The sequence below is a fragment of the Mercenaria mercenaria genome, chromosome 16 (assembly GCF_021730395.1).
Source record: "Mercenaria mercenaria strain notata chromosome 16, MADL_Memer_1, whole genome shotgun sequence".
NCBI classification, from domain to species: Eukaryota; Metazoa; Mollusca; class Bivalvia; order Venerida; family Veneridae; genus Mercenaria; species Mercenaria mercenaria.
The window spans coordinates 23,790,715-23,809,508 of record NC_069376.1 but is presented as its reverse complement, the minus strand read 5'-3'; the positions used below and the strand labels follow the sequence as shown (position 1 = coordinate 23,809,508).

Sequence of the window (18,794 nt, the reverse complement as noted above, 5' to 3'; positions counted from 1 at the left end):
CACATGATTGTATATGCAGACCGTATGTATATAGCATATTAAGTTATTAACATAAAAACAAAGTCAAATAACTGTACAGATTTTTTTCTGAAATAACGTAACATACACCACTTTGCACAACTGGGGTTACCACTGATCACTTGTGTTTAGTTTCATTCAGTTGTGTGCATGGGTTCAGGAGATTAAGTTGGCACGAGACTACAAACTCTCATGATGTTTATAGTATAGTAACAAAAATAAAGTCTCGTAAACGCTGTATGTTTTTTCTGAAAGAAACTAACATTTCCAATGCACAACTTTCATTAAATTTTGTCGATGGGATGAGGAAAGTTGATGTGCTCAAGATTGTGTCTACGGACGAACAGCGGGCAGACAGATAGACAGACTGAAAGACAACCTGAAACCAGTATACCCTCCCCCATCCCCCCCTCTCCCCACACCCCCCTCCCACACATACACTTACAACTTTGTTGTCGTGGGCGGGGTTATAAAATATTAGTGTTACGTAATAAATGATTTTCGAGATCTTTCTACCTTTTTTAGCGATTCAGTATCATTTTGATGCGTAATAAAATTATTCAAAATTGGTTTCACTCCAAAGTACAACAAATAAAGAACACATTTGCACACTGCATTTAACTTTATTAAATTATCATATTTATGCTGCAATTTTACATAAATTGTCGTCATTTAAATGATTCATAGATAAATAAAAGTATATTCGCTAGGTTCATTTTCGCTAGGTTTATTTTTGAGCACGTTGACCTTGTTATTAAAATGTACTTTATCATGTTTATGCTGAGACGTTATTTCACCAGTCAATGAAATGTTACAATATGTACATATAAGGTAATGTTGTGATGGCAATTTAACCCTTGTATGGTAATGAGTATATTATTTGTAATGTTGATATATTTAGTAATGTGTCATTTATCTAACATGTTAAAGACAAATCACTCGTATACGTAACGCCATTTCGAATTTACATCAGTGTTTAACCTTTCAATGTTAAACCTATATTTAGTCAAACTTTTATAAAATACCATCACTTTTTACTGCTTGACTTGCACGTGACACAACATCTTTTATATACAATATGTCCTCAAAACACTGAAAGTATCCCAAGCAACATACAATTTATTCAACCCACAAAAGAAGACTATCAAACCCTCAACCAGGGACGTACCTGGATGAGCAAAGCTGCTGCGAGTATGGGGTAGGTGAGGGAGAGGGTCTCCATCTCCGCGGTGGATTGGACTTTTGGGGCTTCCCCTTGAAAATGTTGAGAAAAAAAATCGGCTTGCTATATTCCAGCGTAAATGTATTCGATTTGCCATATTTGTATAACATATTTAAAAATCAAAGTTTATCAAACCGCTCATGCTTACTGGCAGGGATCGTGACAGTGTGTAAGATTGCAACTAGAACAGTCCAGGAAATTTGAGGAATGTAACCATTTTTTGTATCTATATTGATATATATTTACGTTTTAAAATAGTTGTGTCACTGAATCACTTTGTCAATCTTTGGTATATTTTATTGTTCAACTGCCAATATCTCATATCAAAGAGACCTTACAGTGTGTCTGTTTGGTTAACTGCATCTAAACTCTTAATTACCTAATCCTAACTGCTACACAAATCGCATATTCGAACCGTGTGCAACTAGCTTTTTGTTGTTATCGTTTATTGAAATCTTCTTCAATGTTTAATTTAATGCATGACTTTTGAATCCGCATTTTAAAAGGTTTTTGATAAATGCATCTACTACACATTGCAAATATTTCAAGTTTTCTCACGCGAAACGTAACTTTTTTTCTAGTATCTAATACTGGTAAACTGCGTAAATTGCTAAACTGTATTTCAATATCCAGATTTGGATAAAGATTGACAGATTTATTTTAAACCATTAAGAAGACTCAATTGAGTGAATTCTTTTATATGCAAACTGCAGCCCCAGAGTATCAACTATCGTTTCAAATATCTGTGAATAGAGTGTGAGGCTGGATACATGCATATTGTCGTTTTCCAATCGTTGAACATATTTTGTACATTACCTATATGAGTGGAAAATGTAATTGTAAATTTTGTTATCGTTGTAACGGATTTGCCAACACAATTTTTAAAGTCATTTCAGTATCATGTTTACAAGACTTGTTCTAAGATTCTATTACATTTTGTCTTCCCTCTTCAGTTGCAGGAATAAAGTCCGTAAAACAGTTGTTCTATAGGCTGACCTGGTCAATCTAAGTATGCTGACTTTATCTATGCCATTCGTTCTGTGTGTGTTTCTTTATATAATTCCTTATGTATGTCAAAGTAGATGAATACTATGAAAGATCCTTTTGTGTTAACTTATTTTAATAGCCAATCGCCATTTTTAACTAAAATATTTCATCTTTAGGTATTCACTACAAATGTAGCAAATCCCCACCGAATGTATCTAACTTGGCTAAATATATACATTATTTTTGTGTAGATTTTGTGAAGAGCTTACTACATAATCACATGTCAAGCAGTAATAGTCGATTCTTAAAAAAGCTGAGTTCTTTTTAGCAACTGTACACATTTATGCATTGTTTAACGATGCATGTATACAGTCAGTGTGTACTATTTTAGCGGCTGTACACATTTATGCATTGTTTAACGATGCATGTATACAGTGTGTACTATTTTAAAGCTAGTGTATAGTACTAGTCATACACATAAACTTGGTATTTTATTTACATAAATTTGATGTAGTAACTTATCATGTTTTCGGATACAAACTGGGTCTAATATGCCTTTTAAGGAAAATGCAAAATCACCATTTTCTTCTGGCAGAATTCTGATTTCTTTGAGTTTTGGTCTTTACACTCAAGCGTATGTCTCTTATATTTCAGATTTTTTGCCTATTAACCAGGAGTAGTTTATCGAAGCACGATTGATGTTTTGGACACGAAATACTTATAAGTCAGGAATCATGATTTATTCAGTAGCTTATCATCATCTGTGCATAACACGCGTACATATGATGCCAGTATAATTTCCCTGTTTGAAAACATTTACGTCAAGAGAGAGGAATTCTCTAAATGAAAATGTAATATGTTGTCAAAGACCAGGCCAATCATTCAAAAACTCATGTAACTAAAACAACATGTGATCCGCACCTGCATGGACTTTTCAAGAGTTTCAATATACACTTGTAACAAAATGCAAATATTGTGTGGTGTTTGAAGATCATCGTATTTTAAGACTATTTGTGTGCTGTTTGTCACAAACAGATATTGTCTCGTTAGCAAAACAGCTGTAATGCTATGCATAGCTCTTTGCTGGTGTGGTCGCAATTATGACACATGTCTTTTATTATCTGATGAAAAGACGGCTTGGACAAGAAGCACGTTTTCGTATTTGCAAGCTTCCTGTAAGAATTCAGTTGTATTCAGCTCCTTTAACATAGGGTTAATCTTTGCTTACAAAGCACATTAAACAGTACGTTGTGTCTACTTCTAAAACAAATTATAACTTTTCCCTTATTTATTTTACAAATTTGTTAAGAAAAAAAAAAAGGAAAAAAGAAAACGTTGTACATCAATATGTTCATAGTATACAGTATAACGATGTCACGATTTGGGAAATTAATTACTTAGCCTATACCTAATTTTCATTAGCGACCGTTTTATTTTTGGCGGTCATTATGACAGCATAAAAACAAAAAATATGCCAAGAAACTAACTTTTTAACCAATACTAAATGTTTTTAGAAACATTTCACTAGACTTATTCCGATATAATTTTATAAACGTTATTATTTAAAACATGTGTGTATCTAAAAACTTGCGGTAAACAAAGTTTGCGCTGCTCTTCCGACAATATACCATGTGTAGTTTTTATAGAATAAGAACGTAAACCGGAAAAAAAGATACTTTAACAGTCGCCTTCTGCTTCACCCCCCCCCCCCCCCCCCCCCCCCCCACCACCACCAACCAAAATAAAAAAAACCTATCCAGTCTCTTTTAGGTATCAAAATGGTAAGTTCATCTATTCGTCGCGCCGCTAGATTTCGAGAGCAAAAAGTATCATTGTAGGGATAACGCATGTTTTTTCGTGTTCTAACATCTGCAGAATCCCGAAAGATTCTGCAAATGTTATAACACGAAATGAACATGCGCTAACGCTATTCTAGCATAAAACGCGTAAAACTGATAAATGGATACAATGTCTCTCAACGTCATTAATTTTCCACGAAATGCGCGGGAATGTCTGAGTTGTTTTTTACGTTGACGTAATTTCGCTTTGAATTATCCGTTTTGGGGCCGAATGGCGTTAACGCTTTGCCACGGAACGCGCATATATAAAAAGGTGCTCGCGAGCGCGAGAATCTCTCTGTTAACACACGTTTTCTCTCCTGTTAAAACACCCCCGAAAAGTGACAAGCACAGCAGTTTTATGCTAGAATATATATTTATTATACACTAACATCCTTCTTCACCTAAAGAACAGCATTAGTGTCATGTTCATTCTTGTTTATGAACTCGAAACTGTGGTACAAGCATTCGAAATTTCGAGATACGAACGTTAAAATTTTGAGTTGCTTAGTTCGAAATTTCGACATTGTAACAATAAATTTCAACTCATGTTACTACGTATCTTGCTTTTTTTATCTACAAAATATCAGTAAATATATAAAACTTGTTTATTTACATTAAAAATGTATGTTGATGTATCTTACTACACATTTTGTACTGTACTGTACTAAGCATATAGGCGCTTGAACTAAAATACCTACCCTCGTCTTTAAAGCAACCCTAGATTTCAGAACTGCGTCAAAGATATGAACCTTTTCCGGTGACAGGGGCTCGAACTAGGTGGAAAACAGTCCAGATATGATCAAAGAAATGAAGTAGACCAATGTCGAACACTGCTCTCTCACCTTCTAAGACTTCTATTCCAGATCTAGAGCTACCCAGGCACCCGATTTGTATCGTACTCCTTATCATCCGTTAACGTATGCTATATCTATATTCTCTTACCTTGTGGACTCAAAGTGGGTCGAAATAAATTCATTAATTCAATACATGGTCAATGTCCAGTCCTGACCCTACCACTACCCGAAAACTACAATATCGTGCCTAATTCTAGCCAGGACCTATACGTCTAGGTATTATAATAACTCGAAATTACGAGATATATAACTTGAAAGTTAGAATTTTCTCTCGAAACTTGAAATATAAATAAAATCACATACTACTTTCCTTAATACTGATTCATAGATAAACATAGATATAAATAGATATCTATATGGTCGGCAGGTTTATATTTAGGCACGTTGGCCTATTTTGACTGCTTATCAATAAAATGTCAAAATAAATGCCCTTCATGCCAAGACGTGAGTCAATATTTATCCTGTCACGACAACGGTTCAAAACTTCAACCTCAACACAACCTGAAGACTACAAAGTAATTTTGAATAGCGACTCATTATGATGATTTATCTTATTTTATAAAACTTAAACAAAATATTGCTTGTTATTGTCAGGGTCAATCATCTAGAACTAGCTATTCATTATCCGTATATTTGAATCATACTCATATATGACTAGCTCTTGTGAGAGTATTATAATTCAACATTCTTTCCCCTTTTTCCCTTTCTCCCCGTGCCAGTGTACGCAAAGTCAGCAGTAGAAACGTAATTATGCTAATGTTAATATCCTAGGCCAGTGTCAGTTTGCCACCTTTTCTTCGCTACAATATTCTTCGCCACAATATTCACTTATAAGGTAATGTCGTGATGATATCTTAACCCAGACCAACCATGTGAACGTATATGGTAACGTATATGGTAAGTAGTAGAAAGAGTAGGGGTCACGAGAATAACCTCATTAATCAAGTGGCCCCTACGCTTTTTGTTTTGTATCATGGTCCACAAATTGGCTACTAGTTAACTTGGTACTATCACGTGACAAGCGTACTCTAACTGAAGTAGAGAACGGTTTTACGAAGTTCAACATTTACCTACAGTATCGCATATGTAGGCGGGACCTAAGACATGTTCTCTATCTAAGTTAGAGTACAGCTTATAGCTACGCCTCTTCCTCAGTTGAAGAAGTTAACAGTTGTAATGACACTGCAGATAAACCAATGTGTTTTTTACCAGTAATATAATCAGTAATATTTTATTTACCTATGAGGAGGACATGTTAACCCTTTCCCTGCTGACTTGTCCCTCATTCAATTTGGACAGTACCATTTATTATTCAAAGGGGTGTTCACGGGCGTGCAGGCTGATCTTGGTCTGCACTGGTCGCAAAGGCCGAATCACTTGCCACCAGCACGCTAAAGGTTAAAGATAATTTACCTGGCACATGTAAACGTCATTTCGCATTTACCTCAATGCTTTATAGACTGATATTTCGTGGACAACAAATTATATTTAAGATACGTACTTTACACGTTTGAAATTATATTGTACTGCTTGACCAGGACAGTAGAATTCAACCGGTTAGACCAAGAACCCAACAAACACGGCTACAGACATACGGTTGGTACTGCCTTAGAACAGGTCAGCAGCATTTGCCGAGGCTAAAATGATTCAATGGGTACAAAATAGGAACAAAATTAAAACATTAAGTTTAAAAATGAACACGTCCTGAAGTGAGCTTTGTTTTACATAAAATAGCATACAAAAGTACTTTCATTTTTATATGATTCCGTTCAGAGAATGAAATTATTTCTTAATCCATTACAATCTACATATTTTAGTTAACGTAGAAAAGAGAGATAATGATGTACCATTTCCTGAACTTTATTAATAAGCTGTAATCTAAACACATAGAAATGATAGATCGCGATGTGCCATTTTCTGAACTTTATTCACAATGACGCATAAACAAACTTGTTTGCATTCACACGACATTATCCGCAAGATGTATATAAACTACATCGGTAAGCATACATCCAGATTTAATACGGACTTGAGATTGGCAAGGTAATCACTTTTATACAAGATAAATATGGTACATCATTATCTCTCTTTTCTACGTTAACTAAAATATGTAGATTGTAATGGATTAAGAAATAATTTTAAAACATGGGAATATTTTCCATTTAATATTACATCAATAAGTTTATAACTACATTAAGTTTAATCATTATTATTAATATTATTGCAGTTATTATTATTATTGTTGTTGTTGTTGTTATTGTTGTATTCTGAGATGATCATGATAACAATTGTAGTAATAAAAATCTCACAACTTATAGTGAAAATGATGACCACAAAAATATCCATGATATCATATTATCGTCTGAGAGAAATAAATCTGATATAATTAAATATTGACATTGTTCGAATTTACTTTGTTTTTGAAATATACACTGAAAGAAGAAATTAAGATATATTTCATTTATGGGTGATATTATGTGACTGCTCTATTGAACACATTGAATCATTTTGGATAAAAATGATAAAATTCAAGTGAATTTGGGGATAATATGAATGTGATAATACACGACTTCAATTTTTCCGAAAAATTGTGTTCGGAGATACAAAAGTGTCTTCTGTTTCATTGATTTGACGGGAGTAATAACTGACCTTAGTTAAACTGTCTCTATGGCGTTGTCGAAATAACACTGTTGGTTGGTGTTCTACCAAGCTGATATGCGATAAATAAGGTCAGGTTGAAATTCACGTTGTATCGCGATGATTCAAAAGCTTTTAATGGATTCATAAACTGAAGGGGTTGTTGGCAGAATATATTTAAACATTCAAGCGGGATTGGAATAAAACAGGTATGATTTTTTAAACTAATTTGCCGTAATTGGTCTGGTGTATTATGCTGGTGATTAGTTTGCATAAATTCTCTCTACTTTTATAATAATCTATTATGCGAACTTGTAACCTCGCGGATCTTCAACTGTTCTGAATTCAATCATCTCCCTCCATGCAAACGTTCTCTATAAATTTAGTGCTGTTAAATATGAGGCTTCTCTGGTCCCAATCTGTTTAAAAGACTACAGTGTCACTGCTGATTTGTGAGACATTATGCAAATGTTAGACAGTGCGAATGTTTTGTGCAATTCGCGTGTGTATTTAAAGCGGTATCGAAGCTAATCTTATTGTGTTGGTGGACTTACTGTTGAATGTGCATGTGCATGTATATGGCATTTTAACTTTATATATATATATTTTTATCAGCACTGAAGCAGTCATTTACTTAGTAAAAACGTCTTTGCAGAAACGGCATTTTTTTTCAAAGCCAATGTTATCAGTCTACACTTGTTTTTAATTCACTTCTATGTAAACTAGGTCTAGTACTTCTGTGAAGTTTTCTTTCGCTGTTTATTGCATTTAATATTCCATTCAACTGAGTTTCTATTTGAAATAATATAAATGTCTAAGCAGATGGGTTACATTTCGGCTTTAATGTGGATTACGAGATTTCTAATGATTTACTAATCAGGTAAGCTTAGTTTCATATTACACACTGTGTAAATCTATTCGAAAGAAATTATGACTTGTTTCACAAACAGTACTTTTCAATAAATAGGGAAACGACATGTTTTGTATGTATTAACGTATGCAGAATTGGTTGACCGGGACAAGATCTCGTTGTATGTGTTAACATACATAGAAGTTGGTGACCGAAACAAAGTTCTCGTTGTATGTATTAACGTATGCAGAAGCTGACGACCGATACAAAGTTCTCGTTGTATGTATTAACGTATGTAAAAGTGGTTGACCGGGAAAAGGTCTCGTTGTATGTATTAACTTACGCAAAAGTGGTTGACCGTGATAAGTTCTCGTTGTATGTATTAACGTATGCAAAAGTGGTTGACCAGGGAAAAATCTCGTTGTATGTATTTACGTATGCAAATTGGTTGACCTTAGATAAGTTCTCGTTGTATGTATTAACGTATGCAGAAGTTGGTAACCGATACAAAGTTCTCGTTGTATGTATTAACGTATGCAAAAGTGGTTGACCAAGGAAAAATCACGTTGTATGTATTAACGTTTGCAGAAGTTGGTTACCGATACAAAGTTCTCGTAATATGTATTAATGTATGCAAAAGTGGTTTTCCGGTACAAAGTTTTCGTTGTATGTATTAACATATGCAGAAGTTGGTGACCGATAGAAAGTTCTCGTTGTATTTATTCACGTATGCAGAAGTTGTATGTATTAACGTATGCAGAAGTGGGAACCGATACAAAGTTATCGTTGTATGTTTTAACGTATGCAGAAGTTGGTGACCTATACAAAGTTCTCATTGTATGTATTAACGTATGCAGAAGTTGGTAACCGATAACAAGTTCTCGTTGTATGTATTCACGTATGCAGAAGTTGTATGTATTAACGTATGCAGAAGTGGGAACCGATACAAAGTTCTCGTTGTATGTATTAACGTATGCAGAAGTTGGTAACCGATACAAAGTTCTCGTTGTATGTATTCACGTATGCAGAAGTTGTATGTATCAACGTATGCAGAAGTGGGAACCGATACAATGTTCTCGTTGTATGTATTAACGTTTGCAGTATGGGGACCGATACAAAGTTCTCGTTGTATGTATTCACGTATGCAGAAGCCTATGTGACCAAGACAAAGTTCTCGTTGTATGTATTAACGTATAAGAAGTTAGTAACCGATACAAAGCTCTCGTTGTATGTATTAACGTATGCAAAAGTGGTTGACCGGGAAAAGTTCTCGTTGTCTGTATTAACTTATGCAGAAGTGGTTGACCAATACAAGGTTCTCTTTAGTTTTCTTTGTATGTATTTACGTATGCAGAAGTTGGTGACCGATACAAAGTTCTCTTTGTATGCATTAACGTATGCAGAAGTGTGGACCGATACAAATTTCTCTTTGTATGTATTAACGTATGCAGAAGTGTGGACCAATACAAAGTTCTTGTTGTATGTTTTAACGTATGCAGAAGTTGGTAACCGATACAAAGTTCTCCTTTTATGTCTTAACGTATGCAGAAGTGTGGACCGATACAGAGTTCTCGTTGTTTGTACTAACGTATGCAGAAGCCCGAGGGATATGCATAAACGGGAACGCAGTTTCAAGAATTGCATTGTACATGAGTTAATTTGAAAATTTATGTGGAGTACGAATGCTTTGATCTGCTTCAAATAATTATATGAATTCTGTGAGAAATAAAATTTAAACTTACCAACTGATACTTTTAAAATCGTTGATAAGATTCCTACAAATCACCATTCGCATAAGTTAAATTTGATTCAATACATCCACGGTTATTGTCGAAAATGAACTGTCCTTGTTTTCCTAACGCTGGATTTGAAAGAGTCAACAGTGGGTGTACGCGAGTAAGCGAGGAAGATGACAGTAGATTATTATTATTATTATACCACATTTATATAGCACTCTTTTCATGCACTTGTACACGTTCAAAAGTGCTTTACAGAATAAATATAGATCTAAGGGATATGAAAAAAAATTTATTTTCAAATGTGTAGAAAAGAATATTAGTATAGAATTTAGTAGTTCCACTTCATTTAAAGCAAGATCGACTGCAATCAGTAACACGTTCCTTGTTTTTTATTTGACTATTTTAGTTATTACTATCATATAAATGCAGATATTATAGTAATGCAAAAATTTGTCTTTAAATAGATGAACTAACACGAGTGCCTTTCAAATCAGTATTTTTTAAACGAGTTAAGTAGAATTTAAAAGTGTGATGCTTTACCAAGTTCATATTACTTTCATTCAATGAGTTGAATGTAGAAAGACTCAATTAAGATTACCAAATTTTATTTTTACGGCCACCACTTCGAACTATCTTCCTTATACAAAGTCAGTCCGATCAACATCTTAAATTGAACCGATATCAACTTCAGAATGTCATTTACACAAGTGAAGAGTAGAATAAAAATATGACATGGCATTATTTATTCCCACAACTAGCCTTGTTACAGACTAATTGATGATTTTCAGTTCTTCCCTTTTCCCCTTTATCAACTCTCTCTGGTGTTATAGGGAAACGTAATTGTACTCAAGGCCAATGTTAGTATGCCAGAAGATGTACTTGTAAGAATATGTCGCGATGGCTACATTATCAAGACGAAACATGTGAACGTATATGGTAGTTTGTATTTTACCTGCAATATATACAGTGTTATTTATCTAAGTGGACATGTTAAATATATTTACGTCATTTCGCATCAACCTCAGTGTTATAAAGATTGACCTGATAGTGATAAATTTATATCTAGTCCAAATGTTTATAAAATATAGAAGTTAAGCTAAGTTTAAGTCGTTTGATACAAGCACACACACACACACACACACACACGCGCGCGCGCGCGCGCACACACACACGCACACGCAGGCACACGCACGCGCACTCACACAAAGCAAACACACCAACACACACTCTCATACAAAGCAAACCCACTAGGACAAAACGAACACATAAAGGAATATAGTGGAGCACCGCCTTGGTACGGTCAGTGGTAAAACAACCACTGGGGAGCTTAAACCGGTTTATGTCGCACCTAACCTCACTCTTTCCCCCACTATGTTCCATAGTCAGAGAACAGTGTGAATACATATTATCCCCGCCAGGTGAAACCCTAACATACGCAATGGCAACAGAAGGCGTGTTATGTAAAATACAAAAATACTCTTGTATATTTATATAAAACGCAATCACGCATAAAAACACAGACACGGACATTCATAAACATACAATGTATGGGATGGGCTAAAATGAATTTTCTCCTTTCCTGTACAAAAATGAACAGTTCCCTAAAGTTAGTTACTTTGTTTTACATTTTATTTACAGATAACAACATGCAAAATTACTTTCATTTTGACATAATTCCGTGTGGTTATTCCTTTCCATCTGTTGTAAAGTCAGATTTTGAGCTAGATTTTGTTACACTGTATTACATAATGAACAATGTCCCTATTAATAATATTACATAACTTGCATAATAATTATTTTGCCACAACAGTATTACTCCTATATGTTTTAAGGTATATAGCAAGTCTATCAATCAGGGTTTCACCTGGGCCAGTCTATGTTAAGGAACTGCCCAGATATATTGTATTGTATTGCATAAAGAACACTTATATTGAGTCTTAATTAACATTAATTCATTCATTCATGCACACATACTTAGATGTTGATAGTTTTAGTTCATGTAGTTATTAGTTACATTTTATTGTTTAAATTCATTATAGTCTTGTTATCTTTGTTGTATATTCTATAATCTCATTATTCTAAAACTGCTTTTTGTTTTATCATGCAACTATGACATGTTTTTCTATTTTTAGAATTTAAACAAAGAGATTATTTTTATCACCAAGGTCAAGGTTTAATGTAATCTGTAAGATAATCTCTGATTGGTCAAAATGATAAGCAAAGATGCTGACCAATCAGATTAAGTGTTACATTTTTGTCAAGACTGCAGTGCCACCTGCAGGACATTTTTACCTCAGTAGATTTCTGGCAGAATTTGGTCATTCTGTTGCTTTCCACCAGACTGAAAACATCTAATAAAACTTAATCTCCAAGGTATAAATTTAACTAATTAATAATATTCGATAATTATTTTAGGAACTTTGGCATTTTGCTTACCTTAGAGATACTGAAAATTACTGAAATTATTTTTATTGATTTACAGCTAAATTTAATTAAGTAATAAATTAAAAGATTAAATTCTTTTGCTTTAAGTGGCAGCCATCTTGGATTCTTTACTTAAATATTTTTCTTAATTAGAGTAACTTTTTTATAAGGCTTGCTGCTATACAACAACAATGTAATAGCACAGAATCACAAAGACTATTTTCACACTTATTCAAACAGTATGTGGCATTTCTTTTTAACAGGATTAAATGTATTGTTTAACTTGTTCATTTTGACAGCAATCTTAGTGTGTTTTGCCACAGTTTCTATACAACATCACATTTTACAGACTTGGTTAGCTATCATTAACAGTGATTTTGCCTTAATTTTTGTTTCATAATGTAACTTTTGGATCATGTAATTAGATAACTATTTTGTCAATAACTAATAATAAGAAAGAAAAGTAAAAATTTGGTTGGTTTGAAATTTATTCTTTTGTTTTTATTTTCCCTTTCTAAGTAAAGGGTGGTGTCATCCTGACGTGTCAGTAATTCTGACGTAATAGCTTATTGAATAACCGCTTCCAAGCAAACTATAAAAAGAACAGTTATATAAAACAAGAGAAGGTAATCCAACAGTCAAACCAGACCCCACATCACATCGAATTAAATTATTTTTTAATCCATTAAAATTTTAGTAAACGTAGAAACACTCATACGAAAAGAGAGATAATGATATGCCATTTTCTGAATTTTAGTTATAAGAACTTCTTCAGCAGACATCTAAATATAGACATGACAGATCGTTATGTGCCATTTTCTGAACTGTATTCACAATGACGCATAACATGTATTATCTGTAAGCTGTTTATAAACTGCATCGATAAAACCTAAACTCAGACACGGAGTATAGGACAGTAAGGTTATTACTTGTTTTGCTAGATATTGTTTAAAATTTGTGAATATTTTCCTCATAATATAACATAATTAAGTTCATTACTTATTATTATTATTTTTTATTATTATAATAATATTTTTAATTATTATTGTATATTGATATGGTGATGATAACTGTACATTTGTAATAATAAAAGTAAAAGAACTATAATCAAAATGATGATAATAAGAATATTTTTCTCGTATTAGAAGTCGACTGAGAGAAATAAATCTATAAAGAACAAATTTCGATATATTTTACCAATAGATGATATTATACGAGATTTCGAAATGAAAATAATCAACTTCTTTAGGGATAAAATGCGAGACTATGCCAAGTTATTCATTGGAAAAATACACTTAAGTAATATCTCGTACTGATGATAATATGATTGTAATTATACTTCAACCTATTTCGGCGATTTCCTTATATATCTGTAGAACTGTCTTCAGAGATAGTAAAGTGTCTTCTGTTGTATTGATTTGTCAGCAGTCAGTGTAATCCTTTACCTAAAAAGCTAACGAAATAACACTGCACACATATTGGTGTTCTACCAAGCTTATATGCATGCGATAAATGAAGTAAGCGTTGTTCGCGATATATCGTGAACATTCAAAAGCGCTTCACGTGAACAAAGTGTAACATTTCGATATACATGTAGTTTCATTCTATTGTAGGCATAACATATATTGCAACATTCAAGCGGAATTGGAATAAAACAGGTATGTTTTTTTGTTTTTTCTTTGTTTTTTGGGGTTTTTTTTATCCAGTGCCAATTTTCTGGTGTATTGTGGCGGTGATAATTTCGCATAAATTCTCTACTTAAGAAATAATTAATAATGTGAACTTTTATCCTCGTGGATCTTTTCACTTGTTCTGAATTTAATTATATTTCCAATGAAAAGTATCTCTATAAACTTAGTTTATCCTTGAGATCCAGTTAACTTCCAGTGAGAGAAAATGTAGCTTCTCTGGTCCAAATCAGTTAATAAGACTAAAATGTCACCGCTGATTTGTGAGACTTTGGTATATTATATATGCAAATGTTGAATCAGTATATGAATGTGTAGTACAATTCGGTTGTGTATATAAAGCAGTATCGACACTTATCTTATTGAGTTGATGGATATACAGATAACTCGCCAATAGCGGGTCGCTATCAACACTTTTAGCATGTGGTGAAGAATGTTTAGACTTTCCCGATATCTAAACTTACTAACACTTAAATCAGTTGCTCACATTCATTTAAATGTTTGATTTATTTGAATCTATCTTTTATGTCTGAAGTTACGATGAAATATTTAAACCTGTCCGATTCACCAATAGGGTATAACTTTTGTTAATAGGGGGTCACCTAGTTTATCATATTTTCTGTCCATTTAAAACAGTCTTTTTTTTCTGACAGAACATGACTGTAGTATTGTAAATAAACATTTCAAGGCAGATTATAATGAGAATCAGTATGTTTACATTCCAAACGGGAGATACTAGGTAAAAGGAATACAGCGCTAGTTTTCACAGTGGTAATAACACTTACAATTAAGTTGTACAAACACTCATCCTTTTGAAATAAATATTAAATCTTTGAATAAATTGATACATAACATAAGCAGTATTTTGGTAAAAAAGTAGCTTGAACATTATACTTCTTCCTCTCTTTAAATATGCCCTTCATCAGAATTCATTTACAGTTTCATGAAATAAGTACCCGAAAAATCAAAATCTGTGTTTGAGATCTATGGGTGATCAATCGATTAAAATTGTTAATATTCTTAGCAAAAAAAAAAAACCCTCTAGTTTCAAAAGCACGCGATCTTATTCATACATATAAACACATAATATTATATGCAAATGTTGAATAAGTATATGAATGTGTAGTGCAATTCGGTTGTGTATATAAAGCAGTATCGACTCTTATCTTATTTGGTTGGTGGATATACAGATAACTCGCCAATAGCGGGTCACTATCAACACTTTTAGCATGTGGTGAAGAATGTTTAGACTTTCATGATATCTAAACTTACTAACACTTAAAACTGTTGCTTATATTCATTTAAATGTTTAATTTATTTGAATCTAACTTTTATGTCTGAAGTTATGATGAAATATTTAAACCTGTCCGATTCACCAATAGGGGGTAACTTTTGCCAATAGGGGGTTACCTAGTTTATCATATTTTCTGTCCATCTGAAACAGTCTCTTTTTTTCTGACAAAACATGACTGTAGTATTGTAAATAAACATTTCAAGGCAGATTATAATGAGAATCAGTATGTTTACATTCCAAACGGGAGATACTAGGTAAAAGGAATATAGCGCTAGTTTTCACAGTGGTAATAACACTTACAATTAAGTTGTACAAACACTCATCCTTTTGAAATAAATATTAAATCTTTGAATAAATTGATACATAACATAAGCAGTATTTTGGTAAAAAAGTAGCTTGAACATTATACTTCTTCCTCTCTTTAAATATGCCCTTCATCAGAATTCATTTACAGTTTCATGAAATAAATACCCGAAAAATCAAAATCTGTGTTTGAGATCTATGGGTGATCAATCGATTAAAATTGTTAATATTCTTAGCAAAAAAAACCCTCTAGTTTCAAAAGCACGCGATCTTATTCATACATATAAACACATAATATTATATGCAAATGTTGAATCAGTATATGAATGTGTAGTGCAATTCGGTTGTGTATATAAAGCAGTATCGACTCTTATCTTATTGGGTTGGTGGATATACAGATACCTCGCCAATAGCGGGTCACTATCAACACTTTTAGCATGTGGTGAAGAATGTTTAGACTTTCATGATATCTAAACTTACTAACACTTAAAACTGTTGCTTATATTCATTTAAATGTTTGATTTATTTGAATCTAACTTTTATGTCTGAAGTTATGATGAAATATTTAAACCTGTCCGATTCACCAATAGGGGGTCACTTTTGCCAATAGGGGGCCACCTATATATAGTTTATTATATTTTCTATCCATTTAAAATAGTCTTTTAACTGACAAAACATGACTGTGGTATTGGAAATAAACATAAAAGGAATACAGCGCCAGTTTTCACAGTGGTATTTCTAAGCATAATTAGCACCAACTACATCTTAAACTGAAATTAAGATATTGATGCATAGAACCTTATTCATTTATCTAAATTTTCCATTTCAAGCCATCTTTTGATTATCCCTGATATGGGTGATCCTCTATTGACTGAATGACCGCCTCTGCTTTATGGCACTTTTTTTCGTCGAAGTCAATCTAAAATTCATAATCATGCAAGTGTTTCACTCTTCAAAATGGTACCAAACTTGTGTGGTTTTATCTAAGAAACTGTGAGGTATGTTCAAAAATATTCTACTTCGAAGAATTCAAGAGTGCTAAAATCCAAGTCAGGAAACATGGTTGCAAGCACAGAGTTATCTACTCATGGAACTCAAACTCATTAGATTAGATCCATCCTCTTTTATGTAATAATTGCTAAGTGATAAGTTTATATTACTGGATACTTAAACATTGTATACTCTAATATGTTTAAGAGAGATTCACATTTTATTTTCAAGTGACCCGCTATTGGCAGTGATTCTCTATTGGCGAGTTGACTGTACTCTCGATTGGAGTGCTAGACGCTTTGCTGTAATTGGTCAGGTGTGCTGATGATTAGTTAAATATATAATAATATATATGTAAAAAGTATCTTAACTTTTATCATATGAATGTTTTTATTAGCCCACCATCATCAGATGGTGCTATTCAAATCACTCTGCGTCCGTGGTCCGTCCGTCAGTCCTTCCGTCCGTCTGTTAACAATTTCTCGTTATCGCATCTCTTCAGAAACAACTAGGGGATTTTAACCAAACTTTGTCAGAATGATGTATTAATACCCTAGTAGTGTCCTCCTGAAAATCAGACTGGTTTAACAATTTTTGAGTGAGTTATGACCCTTTGTTTATTTTTATAATTTACATAGATTTATATAGGGAAAAACTTTGAAAATCTTCTTGTCCAAAACCGCAGGCCCTAGGGCCTCATTGTATGTGACATCATCTAGTGGTCTTCTACTAAGATGGTTCAAATTATTCCCCTAGGGTCAAATATGACCCCGCCCTAGGGGTCACATGGTTTACATAGACTTATATAGGGAAAAACTTTGAAAATCTTCTTGTCCAAACCACAAAGCCTAGGGCTTTGATAGTTGTATATGATTTAGATGTACAAACACTTATCCTTTTGAAATAGATATTAAATCTTTAAATGAATTGATACATAACAAAAGCAGTATTTTGGTAACAAAATAGCATGAACATTGTACTTTTTCCTCTTTTTGAAAATGTCCTTCATTAGAATTCATTACTAGTTTCTTGAATTTAAATTAAATACCCGAAAAATCAAAATGACATCTATGGGTGATCAATCGATTAAAATAGTTAATATTCTTAGCAAATAACCCTCTAGTTTCAAAAGCACGCGATCTTATTCATACATATAAACACTTATACGAAATATTTCATGCTAATAAACCCGTATCATAACTATGGAACGCCTGAATTACCAACATCTCGGATAAATATATAGTTATACAGTTCAGGTCATTGTCAGTTACTCTTGTGTCATTGTTAATACGTCTCAAGTCGTTGGTGATGGACTTAATAATTTCAGTTAGCTTTTCTGTTCGTGTCTTAGTTACTCTATGTATTGATAACAACACATATTCTCTTCTTACTTGCAATTAATTTTCTAATATGAGAAATATGATAATTTACAAATAATATAACTAATTATAAAGTACTTGCTTTAAGACTGTATCGCTTTATTAGCATTATAAGCAATTATAAGTTTCCTTGCACATAATTATAAATGCAGAAAGTAATCTCTGAAAGGTATTGATTAAATACTTCCATCTCATTGCAAATTACTCTCAAGTCATTATTGATTACTCTCAAATATTTGTTATATACGTTTATAAATAAATGCCACTGTTAATTACTTTCACACCCTTGTCTATAACCGCCATGTCATTGTTTGTTTTTACAGTTCAGCAAAACAATAGGCTGCGATGGAGATTCTGGGAATGATAAACATGCCGACGTGGCTAGTTTGCATCATCGTGACTGTGTTAACAGTTTGTCTGTAAGATATGTTTTAGTTTTGTGATAGCTATAAGTAATCAAAGCCTTGAAATGTCTGATGGTTGCGGGGTTTTAGTAGATTTATTAAGACGCAAATTTGACCTTATTTAAAGACTTATTTTGGCGCCCTGGCTCGTCGAACGAAATTGA

The 18,794-nt window shown here is 33.1% G+C and overlaps 1 long non-coding RNA gene and 1 pseudogene across 1 annotated transcript in view; both read left to right on the top strand.

The window, feature by feature from the left end:
• The window catches only part of LOC128549535 (uncharacterized), a 233,860-nt gene that overhangs the window by 139,780 nt on the left and 75,286 nt on the right, over window positions 1–18,794 (top strand). The window lies entirely within an intron of this gene.
• LOC123540127 (cytochrome P450 3A24-like) overlaps window positions 6,793–18,794 on the top strand; it is a 28,062-nt pseudogene continuing 16,060 nt past the window's right edge.